The sequence below is a fragment of the Hibiscus syriacus genome, unplaced genomic scaffold (assembly GCF_006381635.1).
Source record: "Hibiscus syriacus cultivar Baekdansim isolate YM2019G1 unplaced genomic scaffold, ASM638163v2 tig00110747_pilon, whole genome shotgun sequence".
Lineage (NCBI taxonomy): Eukaryota > Viridiplantae > Streptophyta > Magnoliopsida > Malvales > Malvaceae > Hibiscus > Hibiscus syriacus.
Window position 1 is genome coordinate 401,324 of NW_024062848.1, and position 23,358 is coordinate 424,681.

Below are 23,358 nucleotides of genomic sequence, written 5' to 3' on the forward strand. Positions count from 1 at the left end.
ATTGAGCTAGTTCGTGGCAAATGAGTTCGAGATGGCACAACGAAGAGTTGGAACTTTAAGGGAGTCGATAGCTTCAGTAGATGAAAGGGTTACCAGGTTGGAAGAGTTAGATAGCCAGACCCAGAAAGAGGAGCTGACGTTATTCGATGAGTTCAGTGGAGAAATTTTCAATTATGTGATGGATGTGTTGGACAACAGGTTAGAAATCTTAACTTGGTTGGAGAAAATGGTCATAAGAATTGAAAAAGATGAGGAGGGGGCCAAAGAGACCAGAGTGTTATGGAGTCCCGCCTTGATAAATTAGAGTCAATGGAGGACAAGTTCAAAGATGAAACACATTTAGTTCTCAATGAGTTAGAGATGGTTCGAGGTAGTCATGCTCATGAAGTATAGGTGATGCCTTTGAGAAATGAGGTGGATGAGTTCAAAGGTGAGTTACTCATATGCAAGGGTGCAATGAGTGAATGGGGTGCGCTCAAGACCTTTTTGGAGGGACTAATACCAGAGGTAATGCTCGGGGAAGAGCAAAGTGATGGCCAAAAACTTTTGGAGGCCATAGATGTAGCCGGAAAGCTGACTGAGCTTGCGGGAGACAAGCCAACTAGTGTTGTGTTGTCCAAGCATATGCCTAGGGATAGTGGCAATAGTAGGGGATACCGAGAAAAGGTACAACTCGAAGATTGTAAAGGAAACTCTTCAAATGGCCAAGGTGAGCCATCGACTGTTTCTAAGGGAATAGATGAGTCAGAAGGAGGAGTTAGCAAGACTTGGCGCAATTACGAGTGTCAATGCCGTCAAGAAAGGAAATGACACAATTGCAAGTGAGAAAGCAACCAAGCCAAGAAAGGGACTTGGATCGATTGCGAGTGTTAATGCAACCAAACCTGAAAAGACACCTGATGTGAATATAGATGTCAATGCTGCTAGGCCAGAAAGTGGTGTGACTACAAGTTCCAAGGTAGTCAATCCAAGATCGTGATGTAACAAGACTGTAGGTGTCAAAGCAGTCGAGCACATGAAAAGACTCGATACGATAGCAAAAGATAAAACTATCAAGTCGAGGGTGTAGAGTGAGCAAGTTCACTCACAATATGCCAGGATAGAGGCATGGTCCAAGTTGAGGCGTCTTAGGCATAAAGGGAAATTTACGGAGTATATAAGACGATTAAGAAAGCTTATTCTCAAAGTTCAGAGTTTGACTGAAGAAGATGGGTTCTTTACTTTCATGTTCGGATTGAAGCCATGGGCAAAGAAAGTGTTGGAACGAATGGAAGTCAAGGAGTTATCTAAAACCTTGACGATCGCTGAGTCCATCAAAGAATTTAGAGTCAAGAAGAGCAATACTTCAAAAGCAAAGTCAAAATTCGAGGATAGTGGAATGGGATTCAGTGATGAAAGTAAGTCAAAGGATAAGGAATGTTGTTCCTCGAGTGGTAGAGAAAGTCCACTTATTGATGAACTAGATGGTGAGTCTGGGGAAGATGTTTGCAGACTTGGCACAAGTTCAAGTGTCAAAGATACTAAGTCAAAGGTAAGAGTTAATAAAAAAAAGGGTTAAATTAAGATGCCAAATGTATTGCAAGATTACCCAATGGGAGTCGAGTCATTCAAGTTAATGGATGAGCCCAAGATCGAGTTGTTCAAAGAAGAAGACAAACCTAGGATTGAAGAGACGTTGAAACTTGGCTCAATATGGTTTGTTTCTAGCAAGGCGAGTGGGAGCCAAGTGCAGAAAGGGTTATCCATGTCTAAGGAGTTTGGCGAGTATGTTCGTGAAGAGAGCATGGCTTCAAAGACCTTAATAAGAGAAGGGTCAAAGGAGGTACTTGTCGAGGATGTTCAAGTGAAGAGCAGTCTTTTAGAGACTATTAGACAAAAGTCAAAGGGGGCCAAGACGTTGAGGGACAAGGTAACCATGGAGAAACTACCCATTTGCAAGGTGGGATGTGAACTCTATCCTTCGTGTTAGAATGAAGGAGGCAAGTAAGGGCATCAAAATTTGCCGTGAGAAAGTGTCGATGCATGGTGACATAAAGAACTCTAATGACAAGGGTTTAATGCAAGGAGTTTCAGACTTCATGGAGTAAGAAGGGTTGGCGTATTTTTTAGTAAATGCCACAAAATCAGAGGGGAATGTACATCTCAACTCAATTCTAGTATTCTTTTGAGTTTGATTTGTTGTTATTAGTGAGTGTAGGTTGAGTAAGACCTAAACTTTAGCATAGAGGAAACAAATTTTGGAGGGGATCCAAGACTTTATCGCAGGGCCATGAGGGTGCAAGACTAATCAAATTAGTACTTGTAGAAAAGGTTTCCTATAGTAGAAATATACTTGGGGGCGTGTTAGCCCATTTCATCACTTGGTGGCAAGAGTGAAAGAAAGCATAATCTTTATTGGGAGGCTAGTCTTTTTGGGGTAGGACGTGAGCAAGTGGAGGCTTCGAAAGGCAACCAAGCTGATGTGAAGTATGGCGCACGCGATCGTGAAGTTACATGAGGCAGAAGCCAAGGCAAGCAATTTGTATGGGAGGACCACAACGAGCCAACGCATTGAGAATTATCCAAGGTGATGTTACCCAGGATCGTCGAGTGGAGCAACGAGGGCGTCACTAGGTTCGGTGGGGGAGAATATCACGGGCAATGATCTTTGGGTCTGAGACATTGGTGCAAGTTTCTGCTAATGAGGTTCTATGTGGAGTATGGTCTTGCCAAGGCCACCAAACTTGGCTCATCACTTGGAGAATGTTGTGGAGCTCGTTCACATTGGCCGTGCAGAAAAGAAAAGTGACATCAAATTCAAAGATGATCATAAGAGCTCGGTAAATATGGACTGTGATAACAAATCAGGAAGATATTGTGGGAGAATCTTACCATATCTTGTATGAACACCTATCCAATGAAAGAATTCTAATAATTGATGTAATTGAGTTAGGTTTCCTTGATTTAGGGGATTTGTAATTAATTGGTAGATTTTATTCGTTGATGTAAATCGATCTAGGTCATTGGTTGAGAGGGATCTCAACTATAAATAGAGAGCCTCTCCTCCTCATTTGTATTCATACATTCCATTCATTCTCTTTGGAGAGTAATAAAGCACTGAGGCATTTACTCTAATTCTTTGTTCTTTATTCTCTTGGTGCTTGTTACCTCTCTTGGTGGCCAGGAGTAGCAACACTTGTGTTTGCACTACCACACCATAGTCCAACCTTGGTGGCTTGGAGTAGTCACGTTGGTGTTAAAGCTTCCGCATCCTAGAATCCTTGAGGGTTTGGTTCCGACCTTGGTGAGTTTTCATGCTCACTAGGCTTGGGTAAGTCTTACATAGTCGCAGAGAAGACCCAGAAGAGTCAAGAAGCATCTAAGGCCGCACATCTTGTTAGACCTTAACTCTAATATTGCGACAGTTTGGGCGTGAAGGTTTTGAAGGCTTGATAGAGTTATTACCTTTAAAGCAGGTAGCAACATATGATGCCCGGAGTTTTGACATGCATTCAAATGATAATCTTTATGTATTAACATCTTTAAAAATAGATTTTTATTGATTTTTATTTCCGGATTACAAGTGTTGCTCTTGATTTTTCTCCGTAGGATAAAACTCTTCCTCGTTGGCTTTGCAGGAGTTTCTTTTTACAGAAATTGCTTATGAATTTACATAAAAAAATTATAATCCCTTGAAATTGTTTTTTATCATCTTCAGGTGTTTTCTCGAAAGAGGAAAATTTCCCCATAGAACTATTTGAATCAACTTCTATTTTGTAGTATGTTGTTGAAATCAAGTTTTCAGCAGAGGAAAGTGAAAATTATACCCTCCCAAAATTATTCATATGGCTCGTAGCATTCAAGTTTTCTATTATCTCCCGTTTTAGGGAACATTATAAATGCATGTGCATGGCATCAAGTTGAGAAGGATTGTGAAGTAACACATCAAGAAAACAAAATCAAAATAGAGACCTATAAGCATACAATAAAACTCGAGGCCATAGTTACGCAACCCAAGACAATCAATGCCTAGCTTAATAGCCTTAAGGGTAATTATTTTAACCTTTTAGGATCACCGATCATCTTTGAGAGGACAAGTAAGAATCCAACTTTTGGAAGAGATCCAATATCATGCTGTAACACCCCGAAAACCGGTCTAATAATTTTTAGACTTTTGAGGATGGAAATTTTATTTTTTCTCTTTCAATGTTCGAATCAAGCTCTCAAATAAATAAGTTTAATTCTATAATAAATACTAAATTAATTAGGTTAATCCTGAAATTCTACAAATAAGGACAAAAAAGAAAGAAATATGAAATTAATAGCTTTGTCTGCAAGTAAAATTTAGAAAACCTTTCATGTGCCTGTTATTGTTAAAGACCAAAACCTTAATATATCCAATTTCCTTTAATTGATGATTCATCATATGTGTCATCAAATGAGATTCTTAAGTTATTTATTTATTTAAAATAAAATGCATTTTGTACTATTTGTGCGGTCATTCATTTGAAAAACGTGGAGAGGAGATAAGAGTTTTCTCTAATCGTCAACAAGTTTGCTTTCCACCATTAAAGAATATCCTTCAAGCATTAGCATTCAAAGTTAAATTCATCACAATCTAGCAACTAGCTTTCAAATCGAAGTACATATTTGGCAAGCTCATGTTCTTAGCTTTCTTTTGGAACCAATTTTGTTAAATTAAGGGTTAACGTGTTCTTGGATCATAAATCCTAATATTGAGGGTTTGTGTAATTTAGTAATCCTCTTTTATAATCTAAGTGATTATAAGTTCTATAGTAATTTTTTCATGATTTTCTAGGCTTTGGAACATCAAAGCCTAATGTTTGAAAATTTTGACTTTTATGTTAATTAATCAATTTGGTACAGATGTTTCAAATGTTTGATTCTATGTTTGACATAAAATAGATTGGGAAAACTCATAACCGGAAGAGAGAATCAAGCGTTAAATAATGGTACGATGATACAAAGTATATAGTGAATGTAGTTATATGTTCGACTGACTCGGTATCACTCTGATTTAATCCTTATTACCAATTGATAGGCCAAATTATAAGTCTTGTTTTGAGATCACATAGAGAAATGAATGGCAGGTTAAGAATCAAGATAAACATGGTAAGCATATGTGTTTTAGGATATGTTTAGTGATGATATGATATATGTTATTTTCTCTAGTTTAAATATGCGTAAAATTTCACTAGTATAAATACATGCTAAATTTTACTTTTATAAGTATGTGATAAGTTCATCGGTATAATATGTGTTAATTTCAATGGTCAAATTATGTGTTACTTTTACCGGTGTAAATGTTACATACTTTCACTAATGTAAATACATGTTCAATTTCTCTAGTATAATTATTTCATAAGTTCAATGGTATAATATATGTTAATTTCAGTGGTGGAATTATGTGTTACTTTTATTAGTGTAAATATGTGTTATTCACTGGTGTATATAAATATTATGACATGTGCTATGAAAATATGATAAATTGTGTTATGAATACATGAATGGAAATTATGTGAATGATAAGGAGCTATAACTCACTTGGTACGCTAAGATAAGAAATCATGTGAAAAGATATGTTAAGTACTTCCTTTGGATAATAAGTTTAGTTTGGATACAATTGACATGCCATAGAGTCCATTGAGCTCATGTTAGGGTCGGATTATCTTCTTTTTTTTTTGTGACAATAAGGAGGGATGTTATTGTTAGTCATTGGAGACATTTTGTTGGGATAGACTATTCTCTGATATTTGGCAATAATTTGGTTGGAGATTCGTGTATCCACATTTACTTATAATCCAATGAGCTAAATAATGACTTTATATGATTTATATTCTTTATATGAAAACCAATGGAATAAGTTAATGAATAAATATGATTATGATTTTACGTAAAGAAATTTCATATATGATTTGAATATGATTATTTAGTATCCTAAATTTACAAGTAAGCTAAGTCTATGATATGAGTTATTGCCATGGAAGTTCATGTTATGGTATAAGTTTTTGCCGTAAAAGTATACATTATGACATTAGTTTTGGCTTGAAAGTTTACGTTATGATATAAGTTCTTGCCATGAAAGTTCATGCTAAGATAAGTTCATTATGTGTTATTTGCTATTCAAGCATATTAAGGACAAACTAATAAGTTATGTTCATTTGATTTGTGTTACGTTATGTTGACTACCACACTAAGTTATATAAGGTTACACTCTTTTTGTTACACCATTTTACGGGAAACAAGTTTGATAGCTCTTCGATTGTATTTAGGATGTTGCAAGTCACTTTCGAAAAATTTAAGTGTAATTTAGTTTTGTTTAAACCCCTAGGTGCTGACATTTGTCTTTGTTGTGTGATTAATATGTAACTATGGTTCTATGTTATTTAGTTATAAGTTTAGAGTTTATAGAGGTTATATTGTGTGTAATGATGATGATAGAGACTCAAATACATGGTGATGAAAGGTAAGATCTTTCAAATATGGTATGAAATCATAATGTAAATGCATTTGGTATCATGATACAATATTTGAAAAAATATTATTCATGTTATCTTAGTGAATCATGAATAGGTTGATTGCAATGTGTGTTCATGAATGATTAATTTCTATGGTCGCTTAAGTGTTTTGCAAGTATAATGTCAAGTTTTAAACTTGGGTCTGTAACACCCATTTTCCGTGTATGTCCCTATACACGAGTCATATGTGTCACATTACTTTTAAAATATTTTTGTACTTGAAAACAAATAAAATTTTGTTTCTTTAAATAAACGGTTTAATAATATAGTTTATAAAATGTTCTTCAACTATATATATATATATAAAATAATGTTTAAAATCCATCAAGTTTAAGTTAGAATATAATATAAAACTACAACTAAGTACCAACTACAACTAAGTACCAAGTATCTTACCAGAGCATCACAACATATCTAAGTACATGACAACTAGTAATATCAAAATAAACATCTAGAGATGTCATACTGTTACTGATGAGGAAACACTTGACAGGTGATATCAACTGCACTCCTCTCTCTAATTCGTACACTAAACCTATGGGTGAAAATCATCACACGCTAAGTATTCACTTAGTGAGGCATAATCAAACAAATAAGGCATTTTAAAAACACGAGTAAAGCAACATAAGATCAAAATACAATTTATCGTATAGAATACATAAACGCATAAAAACTGACTTGACAAGCTAACTTTCTATCAAATAAACCGCGAAACAATATTTAGTATGCCCATCATAGCTATCAATCGATATATATTCAAAAGTACTCATTTATATCCCAATGTATGTCAAATGAGAATCCAAGGTACATGAATTGCACATAAGTGCTAAACGAAAGTATAGGTACTGTAATAACATCGACACTATACTTATTTATCGAAATGGTAATTCACAAACTCATTATGAATACCATGAATGCATACATAGTACCGAAAGTACACAAGGGTACTGATACAAAAATGCAACATATGCACTAAACAAAATCGATCGATAACCATCATACTCCAAGTTTGTCGAAATGCACCTATGACTCTGAATGCTCATACAATAGGACTTTAAATCAAATTCGCAGATTAAACATTTATTATGAAGCATCGATAGCTGTTAAAATAATAAAAAGTTCATCTATCTATTTTAGGGTAGTTCATACCCTAAAATTATTCGTAAAATCATTTTCATGAACTTTATGGAAATATTTCAAAATACGGTAAAACATGCTATTATAAACACATTCGAGGTAGACTCATAGCAAGTTGACTTATAGAAAGTCATCCTCATATCATATAAGTACATAATAAATGCACTCACCTAGTATGCCTTACCATTATGCCTTACTATCTAAATCGGATTATTCTTGAACTTTTTCCTTGCCTTTCGTTTTGCTCATATCACGAGTTTGATCACAACCTACAGGAGCATTCATACAAAGCATATACAAATATAAAATAATGTTAGTATTCTTACTAACATTTCATACTTAATAATAATACTCCAAAAGTACTATTATTTTCGAATTCTTATAAAATCCATCTTAATTTTTTCCTTTTTATTCATATTGGGCTCTTGTCATTAATTCTTCAATTCAAGGCCCAAATAAGCCCAATAAATTCTACCATTAAAATTTCAGACCAAATACCTCAACAATGCCATATTTACCATTTATTCCACTAACTTTCTCAATGTTTATCATTTAGCACTTAAACTTTGTCAACTTTCCAAAATGGCTAAATTTCACATTCTAACTTCAATTTCAGTCCGGAAATAAAAATTTCCATCATAGTAAAATAATTATTGAACAATTATACAAAAACCCAAAACTTTTTCATAATTGCCAATTTAGTCCCCCAAACTTTCACAAAATTAAAAATTGGCCCAAAATTTTTTCTAAGGCTTGTAATACCTTTCTTATATTATCTTCCTCAAGGTCGAATGGTTTATGTACCCATGACTATGGCTTTCATGACTTTACTCGATTTTGATTCAATTCAAGCATGAAATCAACCTTGATTCAACCTTATACAATCTCTAAATCAAATCCATAATCAAATTTCATAATAACATAAACTTCCTTCAAGATTAGGGTTAGGCAGAAATTACCCATAACTTATATTGGCATGTATAGTTGATTTTAATCCTAAACCTTGCTTGGAATTAATTCTACAACCTCAAAAACATCAAAATCCTTCATCAATTCCATAAACCCTAATATGAACACAAACCCTAGAATTTGGTATCTTTTAACAAAAACCAAATTAGCAAGCAATAATGGTACCAAATGATAGCATTTTTTGAATAGAACAATTTTCTATTTCACGACATGATACAAAATCCAAAGAAAATTGTTCAAAATGAAAAATAAAATTTCTCTTACCTAATTCATGGGGAGCACGAAATGGAGCTGAAAAATGGCCTAATTTCATGAATTTTTCATGTAATTTCATGTTTATTTAACCTTTATTTAAGCTTAAATGAATAAAATATTCATTTAATGAAAAATATCCATTTTGCCATTAATTAAACTTGATATTTAAAATAATACCAAGACACAAAACCTTATCATATTTCCAAATTCAAAGATGAACAAAATATTTTACCCTTTTTCAATTTTACCTAGCAACTTTCCAAAAATTGCAATCTTGCTACTTTGATCCAACGGTCCAAATTAAACATGAAAATAAATCTTCAAATCCAATGATCCATATTATTTTCCATCATTTATGTGGAAATAATATTTTTAATCCTAATTTATCATCCTTCAAGTTTTTCCAAAATTTCTATTCGATTTGGTTTACCGATTTCTTACCGAACTTTAACCCTTTATAGTTATTGACGTAAATTCTGGATCAATAATCTGATTTCAATAAAACGCCACTCTCAAGAGTAAACTATCTATTTATGGAATAAAAATATTTTTTGGGAAAATTACTAGGTCCATGAAATTTTCCTAATTTTATATTTTGGTTACTAAACTTTCAAAACTTATATTTTGGTCACTAACCAAAATTTGAGGTATTGCAACTCTCCCCTTTAATAAAAATGCATCCTCAAATTTTAGTACATACCTGATGTGAAGAGGTGCGGATACTATCTTTTCATATCCTCTTCTCTTTCCCCAGTCGCTTACTCGACTTTATGATTCCGCCAAAGAACTTTGACTAAAGGAATCGTCTTGTTTTGAATTTCATTGACTTGTCAAGCCAAAATCACAATCAGTTCCTCTTCATAGGTTAAATCTGATCGAATCTCTATTTCTTCTAGGGTGATAATACGCGACGGATTTGAACGATACTTCCTCAGCATCGAAATATGAAAAACATTATGGCTCTTGTCCATTTTGGGAGGCAATGCTAACTGATAAGCCACTGGTCCGACTCTTTTCATAACCTCATAAGGTCCAATAAATCTCGGACTCAACTTTCCTTTGCGTCCAAACCATAATACTTTCTTCCAAGACAATATCTTATCACCACTTGATATTCAATCTATTTTCTCTTTAGGCTTGCATAAGAGTTTTGTCGATCGTAAGTTATCTTAAGATTATCTTGGATAAATTTCACTTTATCTTCCATTTCTTTCATCAAGCCAAGGCCAACTAGATCTCGATCTTTTAGTTTGAACCAATTTAATGGTGTTTGACACTTCCTCCCAAATAAGGCTTCATACGGAGCCATCTTGATACTCGATTGATATATGTTGTTATAAGAAAATTCTTCTAAAGGAAAATACTTTTTTAATGATCCATTGAATTCGATCACACACACCCTTATCATATCCTCCAATATCTAAATGGTTCGATCTGACTGACCATCCGTGTGCGAGTGATAAGTCATATTGAAATTTAATAGAGTAACCAAGGTCTTGCGAAAGGAATTCCAGAATATTTATGTAAACCTTGGATCTCTATCAGATACTATCGATACAGGTACTCCATTCAATCAAACTATCTCTTTTATGTACAACTCAGCATATTTATCTATTGAATAATCTCTTCATACAGGAAAGAAGCGAGTTATCTTGGTTAATCTATCAATAATCACCCAAATTGAGTCTTTCTTGTTGGGTTTCAAAGGTAGCCCTATAACAAAGTCCATAGTGACTCGTTCCCACTTTCATTCAGGAATGAATATCAGTTTTAGCAATCCGGAAGGCACTTGATGTTTAGTTTTCACCTATTGTATATCAGGCACTATGCCACAATTTTCGTGATAAATCTTTTCATACTAGGCCACCTATATCAACTCGTTATGTCCTGATACATCTTGTTTCCATATGGATGCATAGTCAATAGTTTATAATGCCTCAAAAAGAATATCTTTCTTTAGTTCTTCATAGTCAGGAATACAAAGTCTCACATGATAGTACAAACATCCATCGGACTTGACCTCAAAGTCCTTAATCTCACCATTTTCTATTTACGCAATTATTACCAAGAACTTTTCTTATTTTCTTTGTAATTGTCTTATCCTATCTAAAAGCACCAGCTTTAACTTTAACTCGACAATCAAGGCACTATCTTCCTTTAAATACAAACACACATCCAAAGCTCTTAAGGCTGTAAAAATCTTTTGGTTAAGTGCATCAACTACCACATTAATCTTTCCTGGATGATATTCAATGATCATATCATAATCCTTTAAAATCTCTATCCATCTTCTCTGCCTCATATTAAGTTCTTTTTGAGTCAACAAGAACTTTAGGCTTTTGTAATCCATATAAATATATCACCACTCACGATACACATAATGGCCCCAAATCTTTAAAGCAAAAACAACCACTGCCAACTCTAAATCATGCGTCAGGTAATTCTTCTCGTAAGTCTTTACCAAAACAACACGGCCAAGAAAAACAACTTTTGTAAACAAGAATTCATATTTCGGCAACTTGGCATACTACTTTTTCTCTTAAAGAGTCACCAAAATTTGATTCAAATAAAGTTGGAACACTAAATTGATCAAATCCATAAATGTTGTAATAGCTTTAGTCAAACTGAATGGCATCGCCACAACTCGTAGTGTCCATACCGGGTCTGAAAAGATGTCTTAGGAATATCCTCCTTTTTAATCTTCAATTAATGGTATCCATACTGAATATCAATGTTAGAGAACAATGCTTCACCTTCCAATTGATCATACATAACATCAATCCTCAGAAGTGGATACTTATTCTTATTGTCACTTTTTCAGCTATCAATAATATGTGCATAGCCGTATAGACTCATCTTTCTTTCTTCAATAGCACAGGTACTCCCCAAGGTGAAACACTCGATCCAATGAAACCTTGATTAAACAACTCTTGTAACTAAGCCTTTAGTTCTTTTAACTCGGTTGGAGCCATTCAATACAAAACCATAAAAACAAGCTCAAAACCCTGACAACCATCAATCTTGAATTCCAGCTCTCGATCTGGAGGTAACCTATAACACCCATATACGTATATACATTTCTGTATACATATACAATTGTCTCATTACTTTAAAAACGGTTTACTAATTTTGTAAAGACTTTAAAATTTTGTTGCAAACTTAATTTCCACATAAATAAAAGTAATAAATAAGTATTCATTAAAACACATTACAAAATTTTATGTTAAATTTAATTACATGCCAACAAGTTTACAAAAGGTTTACTACCGTCCTATTGTTACTGGTGAGTCAACCTTGGTCAATGATATCTGCTGCTACGTCTTCACTCCTTATTTGATTAATTATGTTGTTACCTACGCGTGAAAATACACACGTTAAATATATCTTAGTGAGTCATAATATAATAAATAACCTTTGTGTATCTATACATATTTTATTCCCCATTTATCATAATCATTTGTCATGATTCTTTCTTTTCATTTGTAACCTCCATTTATGTTTATAATATACCCATATAAATTTTAACTATAGTATACTTTTCTGTTGATAATGTACCCATATACATTTCAACCATAATATACTTTTCTGTTGATAATGTACCCATATACATTTCAACTCTAACATACTTTTCTGTTGATAATGCACCCATATGCATTTCAACTCTAGCATAATTTTCTGTTGATAATGCACCCATATGCATTTCAACTCTAGCATACTTTTCTATTGATAATGTACCCATACACATTTCAACTAAAGTATGTTTTTCTGTTGATAATGTACCCATTTACATTTCAACTATGACATCCTTTCATGCCAATAATGAACCCATATGCATTAGCATTTTCATTTCTTTTAGAGCAATTCATACTCTAACTCATACACAATATCATTTCCATATATTCAATAAAATATAGTAATTACAGTAAAACATACATTAACCATTAAACAATTCATATTAAATAATTACTAATCATTTTCATCTAGATTCCATACAATAAATGTACTCACATGGTTTTCCTCGCTAAGTGTCCAAAAAGTAAGGATGATTACTCCGAGACTTTGCCATTTCTCTTTGTTTTGCTTGTCTCGGGAGTTTGGTTCTGATTTAATTCAATCATCCATTAAAATATGTGTCATACTCAATGTTAGTATACTTCCTAACCATTGTAATTAAATCATATTCAAAAGAATATATTATTAACTTTCTATATCATTATCAGCCCATTTTTAACATTTTTGGTTCTGAAGTATCGATACTACTACCCTAGTATCAATACTTCTACACTAGGGTACCGATACTCCTACCTGGTATCGTTACCAAAATTAGGTTCGTTATTTCATGGAATTGATATCTTTACCATGGTATCGATACTACTTACTAAGGTACCGATACCCCTTTACGGTATCGATACCAAAATTAGATTCGATGTTTTCTTGGTATCGATACCCTTACCATGGTATCGATACTGATTGAATCAGTATCGATACTCCCCAGCAATTTCATCTCTTTTTAGCATATAGTATCAGTATTGTTCTATCAGTACCGATACCCCCACTCAGAATTTCCAGTTTTCAACCCGATTTTCACCCGAATGAGGTCAATTTTTGTTATAATAACATCCTACAATACTATGAAGCTCTTCTTTAACTATCCATACTAATTTTTCTTCAATTTATTTCATAAAACATAAAACATCTATCAAGAACACTAAGTTCTAAGAATCATACTACTTTTTCTAATGTGTTTCTAATCCAATCCATTGCTTCTAATCTCTCATTTAACTATATGACTAGTCAAATTTATCAAAGAACATACATAAACACTCCTATATTAATATATCCTTTCTAAACCCATTTTATAAAATCCCCTTTCTCTTCATTTTAATCCCATCTAATTCTTCCTTATGCACATATATCACTTAATGATACCAAAGTTACCCATAATTTAAAGAAAACACTAACAAATAAGAATTTACCTTATGCTAGGGATGAGAGAGCTCCAACGTGAATATGAAGAAGAAGAGAATAAGTGTAGGAAAAATATCTTACTTTCCTCTTTCTTCCTATTTAAACATCCTTATCTATTTTTAATTTCCTTTCCTCTTAAAAGACTAAAATGCCCTCTTAACTTTTCTATTGATAAATTTAGTCTACACACTATTCGAAATCCTTTTTCTCATCTTTTACTACTTATTCCATTTAAATCTTAAATTTTCCAATCTTTTCGATATAGTCTCTAGTCTAATATTTGGGATATTACATAACCCAAGTAATTCACATGAAAAAAATCTGGAAATTCTCGAACTGTGTGAATATCGTATAATATCTCTTGAAATACTTGGGTATCTATCACATTAGCTAGAAAAGTTATACATCTTTTTTACATCATTTTCTTTACAATCATTGTCGATATCACATTGGGTGGTGATTTTTCTTTTTCACCAATAACTACAATTTCCAAATCCTCCATATCTTTTTTAAATAATTGCTTATTGCGACAATCAACCCAAACACGATGTGGAGACAACCAACCCATGCCCAATATGATCTTAAACTCGTCAAATGATAATCACATCAGATTCACCAGGAACATAGCCCTTGAATCTTTATCAGATATTTACTACATGTCTGACTCACACTTGCACCATGACCCATATGGTTTATCGTTATCGTATCACTTGAGATAATGTCAAATAGAATAACTCTATTTTGAAATTACTTATTTAATTCTTGAGGTCATCCGTATAAGTTTTTCGGATCCATTAAAAATATTCTCGAGCATTTGAAACATTTTTCATCTCAGCTATGAAAGTCTAAATATCCACGTCAATTAATAAGATGACAACTTTTTAGCTATAAATTCAGAACAATTAATGCTAAAATCACACTAGTAAACAAATTTACTCTTTTTCCTACCACTAAGAACTTGAAACTTTTCAAGTTCCTAAAAATCAGCTGCAGTCTAAGCAATAATTCATTGTAGCATGGGAGGGGTAGATAATCCATTCCACAAATTTTACCTTCTCAAGGTAACTCTAACAAGTCCATAAAACTGAACATCTACTCTCATTCAAACTTATTTTAAAACCTTCAGAATGATAACATAATTATCATATGATTCATTAATAACTCAACTTTATTTAACTTTTAGTGGACAACTTACTTACCACTTACTTATTTCCTCTAACTCAAATCAACATTTCTTTAAGCAACTTAATGCTTAACTTAAATATTCCTCAAATATTTAAGCTTACCTATAGAAACCACAAAGTCATCAGTGGATTCAATAATCTCGTATGGATCCTCATCCGATTCAACTTCTCTTGTAATCCATTAAACTTTTTAATGGAATCCTGTAATGCAATAACTTCATTAAACAATGGGGCATTTCTTCCACGGAATGGAGAAAAAACCCTTATAGCTCCAACTCTTCTAAGGCGTGATACTAAACTCATGTCGGATCTTTTTGGGTCAATTTCAATCCCGACCTTCTTTTCAACATTATCAACATTCTTATTCCCGACCTTCTTTTCAACATTATCAATATTCTTACCTTTATCCTTATTCCCGACATCTAACACACATAACAATAACTTAAGTTAGTGATGAGTGACATTAATCATATCATATTGACACCATATCCGTAACTTTGACATGCTAGTGGTATGTACACCCGTTTTCATAAAATACACCCATTTTCGGTCGAGAATTGGCTAAACCTGTAACATTGATACCAATAAATGTAACACCCATTTCACGTATACATCCCCGTACACGAGTCATAAATGTCATATGACTTTTAAAATATTTTTCTACTTGAAAACCAATAAAATTTTGTTTCTTTAAATAAATGATTTAATAATATAGTATATAAAATGTTCTTCAAATATATATATACATATAATAATGTTTAAAATCCATCAAACAATAGTTTAAGTTCGAATATAATATAATACTACAATCAAGTACCAAGTATATTATCAGAGCATCACAACATATCTAAGTACATGCCAACTAGTAATATCAAAATAAACATCTAGAGATTTCATACTGTTATTGATGAGGTAACCCTTGACAGGTGATATCAGCTGTACTCCTCACTCCAATTTATACACTAAACATACGTGTGAAAATCATCACATGCTAAGTATTTACTTTGTGAGGCATAATAAAACAAATAAGGCATTTTAAAAACATGAGAAAGCCATTATATGATCAAAATACGATTTATCGTATACAATACATAACGCATAAAAACTGACTTGACAAGCTAAGTTTCTATCAAATAATATTTGAAATAATATTTAGAATGCCTAGCATAGCTATAAATCTATATTTATTCAAAAGTACTCATTTATAGCCCAATGTATGTCAAATGAGAATGCAATGCACATGAATTGCATATAAGTGCTACATGAAAGTATAGGTATTGTAGTAACAACGGCACTATACTAATATATCGAAACGATATTTCACAAACTCATTATGAATACCATGAATGCACACATAGTGCCAAAAGTACACAAAGGTACTGATACGAAAATGCAACATATGCATTAAACAAAATCGATCGATAACCATCATACTCCAAGTATGTCAAAATGTACCTATGACTCTGAATGCACATAAATAGGCCTTTAAATCAAATTCGTAAATTAAACATTTATTATCAAATATCAATATCTGCTAAAATAATATAAAAGTTCATCCATCTATTTTAGGGTAGTTCATACCCTAAAATTATTCGTAAAATCATTTTCATAAACTTTATAACAATATTTCAAAATAAGGTAAAACATGCATTTAGAAACACATTTGAGGTTGACTCATCGCAAGTCATCCTCATATCATATTAGTACATAATAAATGCACTCACCTGGTATTCCTCATTATTATGCCTTACTATCGAAATATGATTATTCTTGAACTTTTTCCTTGCCTTTCGTTTTACTCGTATCACGAGTTCGATCACAATCTAAATAAGTATCCATACAAATCATATAAAAATATAAAATACATGTTAGTATTCTTACTAACATTTTATACTTAATAATAATACTCCAAAAGTACTATTATTTTCAAATTCTTCTAAAATTCATCTTAATTTTTCCTTTTTATTCATATTGGGCTCTTGTCATTATTTCTTCAATTCAAGGTCCAAATAAGCCCAATAATTTCTAGTATTAAATTTCAGACCAAATACCTCAAAAATGCCACATTTACCATTTACTCCACTAACTTTCTCAATGTTTATTATTCGACACTCAAACTTTGTCAACTTTCCAAAATGGATAAATTTCACATTCTAACTTCAATTTCATTCCACAAATAGAAATTTCCATCATATTATAATGATTAATATGCAATTATACAACAACCTATAACTTTTTTCATAATTACCAATTTGGTCCCCCTAACTTTTATAAAATTATAGATTGACCTAAAAAAGTTTCTAAGGCTTGTCACACTTTTCTAATATCATTTCTAAGCCACATGAATGTTTTTTTTACAATTTTCGCCATCATCTTCCTCAAGGCTGAACGGTTTATGTACCCAAGACTAAGGTTCTCATAATTTTACTCGATTTTGATTCAATTCAAGAATGAAATCAACCTCGATTGAATCTTATACAATCGATAAAAACATATCCCTAATCAAATTTCTTCATAACATAAACTTACTCTGAGATTAGGGTTAGGCCAAAATTACCCATAGCTTATATAGACATGTATAGTTGATTTTAATCTTAAAGCATACTTGGAATTGATTCTACAATCTCAAAAATATCAAATTCTTTTTTCAATTCCATAAATCATAATGTGAACACAAACCCTAGAATTTGGTATATTTTAACACAAACCAAATTACCAAGGAATAATGGTACCAAATGATAGTGTTTTTCGAATAGAACAATTTTCTATTTCACAACATGATCCAAAATCCAAAGGAAATTGCTCAAAAATTAAAAATAAAATTTCTCTTACCTAAGTCATGGGGAGAACGAAATGGAGCTGAAAATGTCCAAAGTTTCATGAAATTTTCATGTAATTTCATGTTAATTTAAACTTTTTTAAGCTTAAGTGAATAAAATATTCATTTAATGAGAAATGACTTTTTTTCATTAATGAAACTTCATATTTACAATTATATAAATCCACATAACCTTATCATCTTTACAAAGTTAAAGATGAACAAAATATTTTACCCTTTTCCAATTTTACCAATCAACTTTCCAAAAATTATAGTCTTGTCACTTTGATCCAACAGTCCAAATATAACATGGAAATAAATATTCAAACCCAATGATCCATATTGTTTTGCATAATTTTAACATGTGGAAATAATATTTTTAATCCTAATTTAGCATCCTTCAAGTTTTGTCGAAATTTCTATTCGATCTGATTTACCTATTTCTTACCAAAAAAAATTTACCCTTTCTATTTTTCAATGTAAATTTCAGATCAAGAATTTGATTTCAATAAAACCCACTCTCAATATTAAACTACCCATTTATGGAATAAAAATTATTTAAGGAAAATTACAACCTAGGTCCCTAAATTTTTCCCAATTTTATACTTTAGCCATTAAACTTTCAAAAATTATATTTTGGTCAATAACCAAAATTTGGGGTACTACAGGGTTTGATATGGATTTGGGTGTTATATTTAGTGGTATCTGAGTTGTCATAACCCAAATCATAAAAAAACAAAAGTGTCGTGTCATCCTTAGTCAATGGATCAAATCAAGCGATCTAATGGTCCTAGAAGCCCAGGAATAATTTGAATGCACCAATGTCGCGTGTGAGGGCTACATGCCGAAAAAGAAAAATAAAGATCTTCCTTTTCAAATATTTTATCATTTTAGTAAAAATAGAGAACCCAAATCAGTATCCAAATCGGTCAATAAAAGAAAACAAAGACCAAATCTCGATCCATTTTGGCAACAGTAACAAGCCACCGGAATAAAACTCCATAAAAGCAAAAAATAATCCTTTTATGAAATCCATCAATTTTGGGATCAAAAAGGAGAAAGAGATATCGTCCTTTAAAGCAAAGTCGAATGAAAAAGGGAAATAAATCCCCTTTCTCATACAAATCGTATAAAGAGATATCTATACGATTTAGGGTTTTATAGTCACAAAAAACACAAGCATCACATCAACCTTAGTTGTTGGATCGAATCAAGCGATCTAACAATCCTAGAAACACGAGCATCTTTTGAACGCACCAAGGTTGTGCATGAGGGTCACGCGCCGACCAGAAAATGGAAAGATCTTCCTTTTCAGATCTTTGTTTTTTTTGGTAAAAATAGATAGCCCAAATCAATATCCAAATTGGTCAAAAAAAAAGGAAACAAAGACCAAATCTTTTGGCAACAATAATAAGTCAACTAAGTAAAACTCCATAAAAAGCAAGAAATCTTACCTTCATGAAATCCATCAATTTCGGGACCAAAAAACAAAAAGATATATCATTATTTCAGGCAAAGCCGAACAAAAAGGGGAAACAAATCCCCATTTGCATGCAAAATCGGAGGAAGAAATCTCTTCCTCAAACTATAAATAACATGCAAAAGAATAGACAAATGGGCATGAGTGGGATGTTTTTGAACTAAAAAGTATACCAAAAGAAATCGAGAAAATGAGGTGCAAGGGATACAACTTTCTTCGAACTCAACATCCTTCATTGTGAAGTATAAATTTTGAGTCAAAATTATAGATGATCATTCTCAAAGCCATATATCCTTCATCATGGAGTTGAAATCTGACTTCAAGAAATTGTAACTAGAAGATAGATCTACGTCATTGAGTTAAGCCAAATTGTAATAGGTTTTGGATGTGCTGTCGGATCAAGTATACTTTATCGTGAATTTAAAACTTGACCTTGAAGATTTCAACCGGAGACTAGTTCCTCATTGGTAGACTGCAGTTAATTCTGAATTGGTCTTCGAACTGAATATCTTCCGTCGGGGAGTTGAAATTGACTTCAAAAATTTTAACCAGAAGATAATTCCTCATTGTTATCATGCAGTCAATGCGCTCTCCATTGGGTATTCTTCATTGTGAAGTCAAAACTAAACTCAAAAACTTTGATTGACAGATAACTCTTCTCGATTTAAGCTTTGTATGATTTGAGCTTAATATCCTTCGCAGTGAAGTTGAAATCTTTGCTCAAAATATGGACTGAAAAGTAGTTTCTTGTTGCTAAATCATAGTCAATTTGGGTATTGATTTGTACATAAAGATTTAGGTTTGAACCTCGTTGCTATCATGAGGTCAATGTGCTTTTGAGTTGAGTATCCTTCGTTGTGAAGTCGAAACCGAACTTCAAAGCTTTGGTTGATAGATAGATCTTCTTTTCTTAAGCTATGTTGTGGATGACCCCCTCTATCACGAGTTTGATCTTGTATGATTTGAGCTCGATGTCCTTCATTGTGAAGTTGAAATATTTTCTCGAAATCTACACTGGGAAGTAGTTCTTCGTTGCTAAATCACAATCAATTTAGGTATTCTTCTAGATTTAAAAACCTTGGTTTGAATTTTGATCGGCATAATGCACTCTCAAGTTGTGAAGTTGAAACTAAACTTGAAAGCTTTCGTTAATAGTTAGCTATGTTGTAAATGATTCCTCCAAGTGAAGGATTCTTTGGGTGGCTCCCTTTCGAGGATTTATACCAAACAAGACGATTCCCCTTCGTAGTTTAAGTCGATCTTGATTCTTTGGATGACTCCCCTTCGTATGTTTAAGTGAAGTGATATTCTATAGGTGACTCCCCTTCGCAGGAAAGACATGTGAGATACACTTCGGATGACTCTCATTCGCATGAAATTCATGTGAGATATTTTTTGGATGACTCCTCTTCAAGAGAAAGTCATGTGAGATATTATTCCAGCCAGATCCGTCATGGAGTTAAAATCTTGCTTGAAATTTTCAAGTAGAAACTAGCTCTTCATTGTTGCGTTAAGCTAGACTGCAGTCAGTTCTGAACGTGCTTCCGGGTTTAGTATCATTCGATGTAAATTTGAAAATTGACTCTAAAGCTGCAAAAGTTATATATGTGTAAAATGATGAATGTGATGCTCTTAGGTATGTTTAAGTTGTATGCAAAAATGTATCATTTCGTTTCTTGTTTTATTTTCTTCGACAGAGTCTGAACTAAAAAATACACCAAAAGAAATAAAGAAAATGACTACTTAGCTTTGTTGTCAAGGAGGGAAGAGTCACCGTCTTGAAGGCAAAACACACTAGGAAAAGGAAGAGTCGCCGAGAGCAAAGGTAAAAAACCTAATTTAATTCGTTAGATCTAGGTCGAAAGGCCCTTTGAATGTTTGTTTGATGAGAAGATCTATATTCGGAGGTGAAGGGACTTTTGAACGGTGACTTTTACGTTTTCGAGCCATTGCGGGTGGTGGTCAGAGTAGTGGCACAGTGGCTATTGTTGGTCGGGAAAGGTGATTGGATTTTCATGGAAGGGGGATAATTTTAGAGCATTTGAGAGAGTTTTTTTTAGAAAGGTTACAAATGAACCTAAAAAAGGATTTGCGGGTACTTATATACGAGGGGACTCTATGCAATTATTAAATAGTTAAATTGTGCCCTCAGTCCATGAAGTTTTGAAGCGTAATTCACTTGGTCACCGATTGTAATTTGGCCACTTGATTTCTTATTTGATGAAATTTAATCCTAATTTTTTTATTACACAAACATTTTTTTATTTTTTGTAATGTTTTTTATTATTTTTTTTATTTTCATTTTATTTTTATCCTAACGTTAATTTTATTTTTTTTAAAGAACCCATTTAAGATATAAAACTCAATTAAAGGTAAGTATTGTCGAATCGATTTTTTTTTAAATTTTTATCTAAATTTCAATTTTTTTATTAAGACAACTAGGAAATCGAATGGTGCCGAAAGGGTAATTCTAGGGTGATCATCCTTCCCCGATCGTAAACGATTCCTAAGTCTGACAAAATCATTGGTAAGACGCAGATCCAGTAAATGGGCAAAATCAAGGTGTCTGATCCACCTAACTCGAAAGTGATCGATGGTGACTTCATCGTCAAGTCGAAACGCAAACACGGGACCACCCGAAGAATGAACGATATCTCTTTCTATGTTTTGGTCTCTAAATCGGTTGTTTTCATGAAGGGATGATTTCTTGCTTTTTATGGAGTTTTACTCCACTAGCTTGTTATTGTTGCCAAAAGGGTTTGAGATTTGGTCTTTGTTTCCTTTTCTTGACTGATTTAGATTCTCTATTTTTACCAAAATGAGCAAAGATTCTAAAGGGAAGATCTTTCCTTTTACTGGTCGACGTGTGGCCCTCACGCATGGCTTTGGTGCGTTCGAACGATTCCCGGTCTTCTAGGATTGGATCACTTGATTTGATCCAACAATTATGGTTGATGTGACGCTTGTGTTTTTTGTGATTAGGATTATGAAGCCCTAAAATATGTTTGATCTCTACCATTGATCCATCTTAATCTGACGGTTATCCTTCATGTGGTGCTTTTACTAAGTTGGAAAACCCTAATCCTACTAGGTTAAGCAGATTTAGGCTCTTTGCTAGGCTTAGTGGATTTGGGGTCCATGTTTGATCTCTTCTGTTGATCCATCTTAATCTGACGGCTATCATTCATGTGTCACTCTCACTAAGTTGGAAAACCCTAATCCTACTGGGTCAGACGAATTTGGGCTCCTTGCTAGGCCTAGTGGATGAGTTTGTTGGGTCAAGCTGGTTCATTTCACCTTGGCCTTATTATTACACCTATGTTGAACCAATGTTGTTGGATTTCCCTTTTGGACTGAACCTTGACATTCAGACCCTTATGGATTTGTTTGGACTTCTCTCTTAAACCCGACTTGGACATTGGCATTTATTGGACTAGGATTGGATTAGACCTAGAATTGGATTTGAAATTAAAATAAGAATAATAATAATTAATATATATTATAATTTGTACTCATATAATTTTTCAAAAAACAATATATATACCTAATTTATGGTTCACAATCGAAATATAAAAAAATTGGAACACTCACCATATGACATTTTTGTCATACCCTTCAAATGCAGCACAAGACCGCCCATGAATTCACCTAAACCTTAAATCTCTCAATTAGCATAAATCTTATAAGAAATTTGAAAAGAATTTTAAAAAAATTTCTGATCTTCTCATGCTTTAGGTAAAACCAGATAAAATGATTTACTTTAAGTAATATCTCATTTATCCTATTTTTTTAATCATTTTTATATGTATTTTAAGAATTATTTCTTTTAATTGAATAGTGTCATAACGTCATTATAAACATAACGTAAATTATAAAAAAAATTAATATTATAAAAACCAATTATTAAATTAAATTTTTTAAAGTATGATGAGTAAAAAGCGAGTGATAAGAAAGTTTTGTTGTTAAAATTTTAGGATAAACTACATTAAAGACCTCCTAATTATTGCCTATTTTCATGTTGAATACTGA